This window comes from Bidens hawaiensis, unplaced genomic scaffold, assembly GCF_021521415.1.
Source record: "Bidens hawaiensis isolate Kalapana, Puna unplaced genomic scaffold, B.hawaiensis_p1.1 tig00052925_1, whole genome shotgun sequence".
In the NCBI taxonomy this organism is placed as follows: Eukaryota; Viridiplantae; Streptophyta; class Magnoliopsida; order Asterales; family Asteraceae; genus Bidens; species Bidens hawaiensis.
The window spans coordinates 40,001-49,145 of NW_027506234.1; positions in this window are offsets into that span (position 1 = coordinate 40,001).

The window sequence follows — 9,145 nt, forward strand, 5'->3', positions numbered from 1 at the left end:
GAAAGGAGTAAAAAGGTGCTGAATGACTTGGTCAACAAGATCATTTCAATGGTGAAGAAAGAGAAGGTACGGTTAAAAGGCGCCTGTACGGTTCTTAAGGGATACAATTTGACCCTAATCAACCGACTTTATCGAGAAAGATTACTTTTTTTAGGTCAAGAGGTTGATAGCGAGATCTCAAATCAACTTATTGGTCTTATGATATATCTCAGTATCGAGGATGATACCCAAGAGCTGTATTTATTTATAAACTCTCCTGTCTTGTTTTCCACATCGTTATCTCCTCTATTAAAACCTAGAATTTTTCTTTTCATTTCGTCTTTTTTGTCTCATTTAACATATAATAATAGCAAAAGACTTCTATCTATATGAAATATGGAACGGAACCCCAAGGAAAAATAACTGAGTCTTTTTGGGGAATACATGCCATTCTTCGTAGTATACCTGACAAAGCGGGAGGTGTAGCTGCAATAGCACCAGTTTTTTTATGTCTGTTGCAGTTGATGTTACGGATCAGCCTCACGCTTCAAGCAGCTTTGCTCAGCATCTTCTGCCGATTGTCAGCCTGTTCAGCTGACCTCGGCTGACTGCAGTCCCTGAGCCCAGCTTGTAGCAAGCCAAAAGTTTGACTTGAGCCTACTTTGCTAAGAGAAGAGAGAGAAGGAAAAGACAGACGGCAGAAAGCAATCCTTCCAACCGCGGAGTTCAAAGACCGGCTTTTACAGAACTGAGATTTCATAGGCCGAAACGAAGCCCTTTAAAGGTAGAATTAGGAGTCGAAGCCATGCATTTAGCCCGATTGCTATTCGCCCTTTTTAGCACTAGACTGACATTCTCATTTCGCAACGATTCCTAGGACGGCTGTCACACTCAGAAATATTCCTTCTTATCATAAAAGTGTGATTGCCTGAATCCATCCTTAGGAGGCGTGCCCTAAATTATTCCTTTTATAGGCCTGACACCTCCTTTACAGCTATCATTCCTTCTAGAAACCCTAAATGCTAAAACATATTCAAATTACATAATCAAAACAATTCTAAGTGTAAAACAAGTCTTCCGGGTAGGCTTTGTAGCAGTATAACTTTCCGAGTAGACTGTGTGCTCTGCCTTCCTTCAGTACTTGGTAACATAGATGTGTGCCCGGGATCAGTTTTCGGGTAGACTTTACTTAATGAATATTTCACCAAGTGAAATACTCACCGGGTAGAGTTCAATCTTCTTGACTTTATCAGACTTTGCCTGGAAAACTCTTACGAGTAACCTTGTTCTTCAATGGTCCTTTCAACTCTTTATTAGAAAATAGCTTATTAGCAAAGTGTGCCCGGTAGCAGTATTCCTTGCTTGAGTTGATCTCTGCCCGATGTAATCTTGAGATATTACATTATTCATCAAGCCTACTTGGACTAATGTATTATTAACGAATACCTTGCCCGGTCTTCCAATCACTTGGCTTCATGAGCTTGGTTAGCCAAAAGCTTACTCGGGAGTAAACCTTACTTGGCTATGTAGAACAGACTTGCTTGATAAAGTGATCCTGCCCGGGTATGTACAAACTAGTGAACCTTACCCGGTTATACACAAATTTGCAAACCCTGCCCGGATATCCACTAAAGAAGAATTCTAGAAGATAACCTTGCTCGATAGACAAAATATCATTCCCGGCTAAGTAAAACCTTGCTCGGAATACTATGGTGCGCCCGGATCCATACTTAGCGAATTCTGAGGAGGTTGAGAAGATTCCAATCTTCCATATATCTCTTTTAGGTCAAATCTTTGACTCCACAATCTCCCCCTATATTGGAACACCTCAACTGACCCAAAACATCTCTATGGTTACATACACTTAGTCAAAATACATAACAAATCAAAATCAAAATACATATTCATAACAAAATCAAATAATTACATATTCAAATGATGTCCGTAGACATTACAAAACCAAGCCTATACTAATGTTCATTTTCTTCTTGCATTATAGTAGGCTTGCCTTCTATTCAGAATGACTGTTGCTGCTCTTTGTTTGAAAATATCAAGGATTTGGTAAAGAGTGTGACTTTCTGAAATGACCAAATCCTTAATATCTCTTAAGTCTTCATAGTGCAGGTAAGTCAAGTGTTCATCTCTTCTGATTACTGCCAAAGTTACTCCATCTGAGTTTCTCAGAACATAATGTCCTGAATTCTCCTTGTATTCAATCTCTACAATGATGCCATTCTTCTGTACAGTGTAATTTGGTCTTGTCATTCTTCTTTCCATTCTAATGCAGGTATTCATATTTGACAAAGGATTTTTATCTTTGATATTCATCTCATATCTCAGTTCAGCACTAGCTATTTTCTTCAGTTTAGCTGTTCTTCTTGTTTTCTCAAGTATTTTCATTTTCCAGCTTTTCTTTTCTTTCAAGAAGGAGAATCCCTTGTCAGCTTCATCTCTTAGGAACTTTGAGAGTTCATTTTGCTGTCTTCCTGCCATTTTGCTTGTGTCATGATAGTCATAAAGGTCAAGCTTGGCCATTTTCTCTAACTGTTCTGGTGTGAACTCAGCAAAGTCTTCTTTCATAGTAATGTCTCTTAATTGTTTACTTTCCATTACTACTTTCAAAGACTGAGAGACTGAATCATAGTAGAGTCTTCTGGGTAGATCCACATCATATTGTGGTCTTGTTGTTCTTTGCAATTCAGCTCCACTAGATTCCTCTATGTGATTTGTTGGTTGTTGCCTTGATGTATATGGCCCTGTTTGTGTAGACATCATGGGTTGACTGGGCCCCTCTGCTTCAAATCTTTTCTTGTACCAACTCATGACCATTTCAGCAGGAAGATTAACTAATTCATCCAAATTTTCACCCCCTTCACTAAACAATCTTGCAATGATTTCATCAATTGCCTCATCACGCAGCAAACCAGCAGGTACAAATCTTCCTCCAATAAAACTTCTTGGATTTGCCCCCTGCAGCAATACCTTCTCCCACTCAGCCTTTTGCATATAGAACATTTATTTCAGTTCATCTTTGTTCAGTGCATTAAAGGCATTTACATCCATTCCCTTCTGCGTAGTCATTACCCCTCTCAAGATATCAATCATTTCATCATTTTTCCAAGGAACATTGGGTTCATCAACCGGTTCAGGCTTTACTTCCTCTGGGATTGGGGTTTCATGGGTGTTAGCTCTATCAGCCTCTTGCTTCTTCCTCAAGGACACTAACTTTCTTTTCTTCTTAGGAGGCTCAGTCTGCCTTTTTCTTTCTTCATTCAGAATCTTCCTTTTCAAAATCTTGTATTCATATTCAACCACATCTTAGGTCATTAATTCCACATCCTTCAAAGTTCTTCCATGTTCAATCAGAAATTTGCATTTTCCACCATATTTACTATTGATCTTTTCAATCCTTTCTTTTTCATCAGCAACTTTCTACTTAGCTTTCTCAAACTCCGTTTCTTTTTCAGCTTCTTTGGTTTTGTAATAGAAATCTTTGAGTTGCTCATAAGTACAGTTTTTCAATTTAGCTTCAGAGTGATTGCGCAACTTTAGATACTCTATGAATCTTTGTCTTTCCTTTTCTAGCTTTGAAGCTTTTGATTCAACATTGGATGTTTTAGTTTGTAACAACTTCTTCATTTTTTCTTTTCTTTTCATTTTCTTGTAGAGTGTGTCAACAGCCTCTTTCTCCAAGCAATCAATCATACTTGGCTTCAATCCTTTCTTCAACAAGTATCCACACTTACCATCAAATTTTTTTTAAAGCCTCAAGTTTCTCAGCCTCTTCATTTTCTTTGACATATTTTTCTTTTACCTTTTCTTTTTCAATATCGTAGAGATCTTGAAGCTTGTCAATCTTGAAGTGAATTAAGTCTTTCTCAGAGTACCCATGCTTTCTCATATATTCTCTATACTTTTGAGCATCTCTATTCTTTTGTTCCATTCTTTTCTTGATTTCATATCTTTCTTTGTCCAATCTCTTTTGCAACTGATTGTCATCCAAATCAGCCAAAGTTTCAAAGCTTATACCAAGGTTTCTCAGTTTCATTACTAATGGATTTTTCTTTTTAGCTTCCAACATGCTCAGCTCAATGTTTGCCCTTTGCTCATCAGTCATTGTGACTTTTGGGGACACAACATTAGCAAATTCATCATCTTTTCCATCATTGTCATCATTATTATCAGATTCACCAGACTCATCCTCCTCCTCTATTGATTCATTTACTGCATCAAATTTGGGTTCATCAGGATTTGGACTTTCTGGTGTTGTATCAACACTTGGAACACCAGGCAGCTTTTCACCTGGTTTCAAAGTTTGTAATGAAACTGCTCTGATTGGACTATCTTCATCATCAGGAGTTTCTACATAACATTTGTTCTTTTCATCCCATTTTCCTTTCATAGTTTTCAGATCCTCCCTCATACCTTGATCAGTGGATTTTCTCTTTCTTGAATATGTCTTTTCAAATCTGCCAAAATTCTCATGTATTCTTGAGGCTTTAGCCAACATTTCTTCAATTGATTCTTCATTTTCCTTTTCAGGTTCCTTCTTAGGTTCTTTTTGAGATTCTTTTTCAGGTTCAGGATCCTTTTGTGCAAACATACTCACAACCATGGCTAGGGAATGGTCAACTTCCTCATCCCTTATCATATTTATCAATGCTTCAATAACTATTTGATCATCAGCCTCTTCTTCATTTATTACTTTGGAAACATTGGCCTGATCAATCAATGCTTCCTGCTCTGCTAATTCTTAAGGAGTCAAGGTTTGGGCCAGTATCTCCCTCTTCCTTGTTTCTCTCATAATTTCTTCAAGTTTTCTTCTTGCAGCAGTAGAACCTTCTTCATGTTTAGTGAATAAAATTTCTTTCACAGGATTTGCCTTAACAAGCTCTTTTTTAGTTACTTTTGCCTTTCCTTTGTCCAGTCTTTTCTTCAATTCTTCTTCATTCTCTGGAGGGAAATCATCAATATCTCTATCTAACTCATCCATTTCCTCATCATGCTCTACAGTCTTGGAGATTTCATGTTGTTCAGATTCAGTAAGTATTAACTCCTCAGTAGCAACATCTTCCTCATTTATTACATCAGTTTGTTCCTCTGTTTGAATGTCAGTTAAGACATCAGTTGCCTTATCAGTAGGAACCACATTTTCTTCATTGATCATCATTTCAGTTTCATTTACATTCTCCTTTTCCCTTCTCTCGTCATCATCCTCTTCATCCTCTTCTCTCCATATCAGATTCATTACTTCATCATTAACATCATAATTTTGTTCTCCTTTATCAGAAGAATCTGCTTCATAATCAACATCCTCTATTCTCCTCTCTTCACTATCCTCATCATCATCATATGCATTCAGTATGCATTTCAAACCATCAATAGTCTCATCATTTGTATCCTTTTCAATCTCCACATTCTCCATAGTATCAGTTGGCAAATTATATTCTCCCCCTGTTTTGGGGCAGCTGAGGTCTTCTCAACCTCCTGCTCCAGGGTTTGAATTTTTATCATAGCCCGGGCCAACTGATCTAGCAACATCACATTCTCCCTTGTCACCTCCTCATTTCTTTTCTTCAAATTTTCATTCTCCAACATTAAATCTAAGTTTCTTTGAAATAGATCTGTTTCAGTATGTGGAGTTGTAGGTGGTGATGTAGAGAAAGGTTCATGTTCAGATTGTTCTTGGTTTATGGTTTGAGTTTGGATAATGGGTTGGGGTGGTGATTGTGTTTGGGGTGGGCTTGAAATAAATGAATCTGTTTGAATTAGGCTAGTGGTTGGTGGGGTTTGTGGTGTTGGGGATATATGAGTTGATGTTTCAGGATGGCTTCGGGTTAAGGTCTGGATTAGGGATTGAGTTGTGTAGTCTTGTGGTTGTGGTGATTCAGGTGGTGTTGTTATGTGTTGGTCAATGGGTAAAGATTGGTGTGGTGGTGTTTGTGGTGGTGATGGTATTGGTTGGTCAAGTGATAAAGGTTGGTTCTCCCCCTGACCAAGTACATCAACATCCATGGCTACTCTATCCACTCCTTCATTTCCATCATCATCATTATTTCCATCATCAAAATCACCATCATCACCTTCTCCAACATCATCCCCTTCTTCCTCCTCTGAGCTCAACTCAGGTACTGGCATAATCTCCAAGTAATGGTTCAATAACCATGGCAAAATCTCAAATGGGATGTTTGGATTAAATCTTTTTGCCCTTCCCTGATTTATAATTGTTTTAAATGTGTTGGGATTCTGCAGCAAATGAGTAATGCCAATTGTGGGCAAGTCCTGTAACTCCTTGTTGAAGATTGTCTATAAGAATATGGGATATTGTAGGAATCTATCCACTTCAGCCTTCTTCAAATTCCCTACCATTCATTCAAATATCATTTTGTAGAAATTAAATGGGAGATCATATATGATAGCAACAGTGGCATTTGCTAAGTCACGACTCATCAGAGTCCATGATCCTTTCTCAGGGAAAACCCCTGTATCACATGATGGATTAAAAATCTATACAGCATAGGGAACATTCCCTTTTGAAATTTCCCGTCATGTACTGTCCCCTGATATCCCATCGTTTGCTCAAATATTCTCAGTAGGTGATCAGTGTTGAAATTGATAGGGTTATGGTCGTCATTGTGTAACTACAAGCATCGTCTGATCAATCTTTCAGTTATCTGTATTTTTGTCTTGCAACTGTCGCTTCTATTCTTTGACCATTTATATCATCAACCAGTCTTGTTGAGCGCCAGAAATCGAGTGAATGATTTCTATAAATGACTGGGCACTCTGTGAGACCAAAATTCACATTTGATCTTGACATCCATGTAATCATCCTAGACACCTGCTCATTGTCAGGAGTGATTTGCAGCAGGGCACACATATTGTGCTTCTGTTCAAAGACATATATGGGTTGATCTTCTTCTTCTGCCATATCTGAACAACACAATCAAACATATTCAAAGTGAAATTAGCATAAAAGTTCATTACTTTAAGCAATTTCAAGTTATAAATTTGAAGAAGGAAGAGAGAAATTAGGGTTAGGATTAATCGAATGCGATGAGTCGGTTTGATATTACTTAGAGTAATCAGTGGAAGGAGAGAGAGAGAGAGAGGGAAAATAATGTATAAACCGTCTCTCACTCCCTCTTATATACCTTTTGAAAAGTGGGTTTTAAATGCTTTTTTTCGTGTAGTGAGTTATTAGCTATCAAACAGTAACATTATCCACTTGATATTTAAAAACATTTGAAAACATCCAACTCTTTAATATTTTAGATTTAGCAAACCTTGCCCGGAAAAGTGAATTTTTGCAAAGTCTACTCGGTATACTCCACTTATTCAAAGCTTACCCGATTATAAGTTTGTATAAATTAGAAGTTAAAATGAAGAAAGCTTACTTGAAATACAAGATTTCTTTAGAACTAAATCACAAGTAACATTAATCAAGTATAACACATCAAGCATGAAACCTTACTAGGAATCAGTTAAGATGCCCTAAATAATTTACATCTAATTTAACTACCTTGCTCATTTAAAATATTTAATCACAAACCTTACTCGGTCAATTACAAGTTGAATAATCAGTCAAGTATACTTTAATACAAAGTATGCTCGATAAAGAATACATTGTGCTAGGGATTTCATAACACAAAGTGTACTCGGATAAACTGTGAAATTACCTAAGTATATTAAGTGAACATTTGAACATTCAAAGTGTGCCCAGAAAAACAAGGTTTGCCCGGAAACACTTGTAATTTCAAAGAAAGAAACATATTCACTCTTTATCACTTACAAACAAGAAGCTTACTCGATGTACTAAAGCTAAGTTCACAAAGCTTGCTTGGTATATTATTCAGCATGTAAGATGCAAAGCTTGCCCGGAACAAGAAATCCTTGTTAAAAGCTAGCTAAAACACATATTCATCTCAAGACTTCAAGCTTGCTCTGGAAATTAGTACAGTAGTGTACTATACCCGGATAGTGTAAACACTTCAAAGCATGCCCAAAAATCATAAACTTAGTCCAAAGTGACTAAGCTTGCCCGGAAAGGTTGTAAAACATCAAACCTTACCCGAAATTACTTAATACACTATTTTGCGTTCGGGAAGGTTAGAAAATATCAAACCTTACCCAAAAGTACTTATTCAACTGTTTTGTGTTCGGGAAGGTTAGAAAAACATCAAACTTTACCCGAAATACATATTCAGACCTTTTAGGAAAAATGCAACACTTTTTTACTTAAACCACTTGTCAAAGTATATTTTTCATTAAAGATCATAGTTTAAGAGCAAATGGTGCATTTAGAGATCAAATTTCAGTTGTATTTCTCTTCAAAACAATTTCTTCTATTTCTGAAAAGATCTCAAGAATGGGATGATCATATTGACTAAGTAGCTTTCTCAGTACTTCATTCTTAGCATTATTATGACAACATAGATAGGTTAACAGTAGGTCTAGACTTAGCATGAATTTCATCTCTTTGGTGATATGATTAAGGTTCATTTAGTAGCATAATACATTAATGGTCAACACTGTGCTATGATGCCTCATATCTCTTCTCAAAGCTTATTTGGCTTTCTCCAGATCACCCCAATTTGACTCCAACCTCCTGTATTCTTCAAAATTTGTTTTTGTATGACAGAACTTATTGGATTTTTTTATTTTTTTTATATTTTTGATATTCAAACATATATAGAGGTTGAACGTTGGACTTACTGTTTAAATAACAGGCCTTTCATTCAAGATGAGACAAATTTTGTCAACATCTTTGTAGTTCTAGTTGTAACCCTCTTGTTTGATAAAATATTTAAAACACTTATCAACTTTTGGTTGATTTATTCTTCCCATTGTTTTTGATATTTTCTCAACTTTTCTTAAGCATGTTCTTTGTCATATTTTAAGATGATTCATTTTTGGGTTGGCCAAATAACAACAGGCTTGTGTATGACTAGGTAATCACTTTTCTACTTATCATTTGGAGAGATTTATCTTGAGACATGCAAAGACAACTACGTATCTCCACATAAAGAGCAACCTATTCATTATGTTTATATCACCATAGATTTTACACATCATGGGAAAGCAACCATACATGTTAGTGACTATACTAAGTGTCCTTTCAGCCTATTAGATCCATATGATTGGCTAGGTAGTCAATGTACTATCA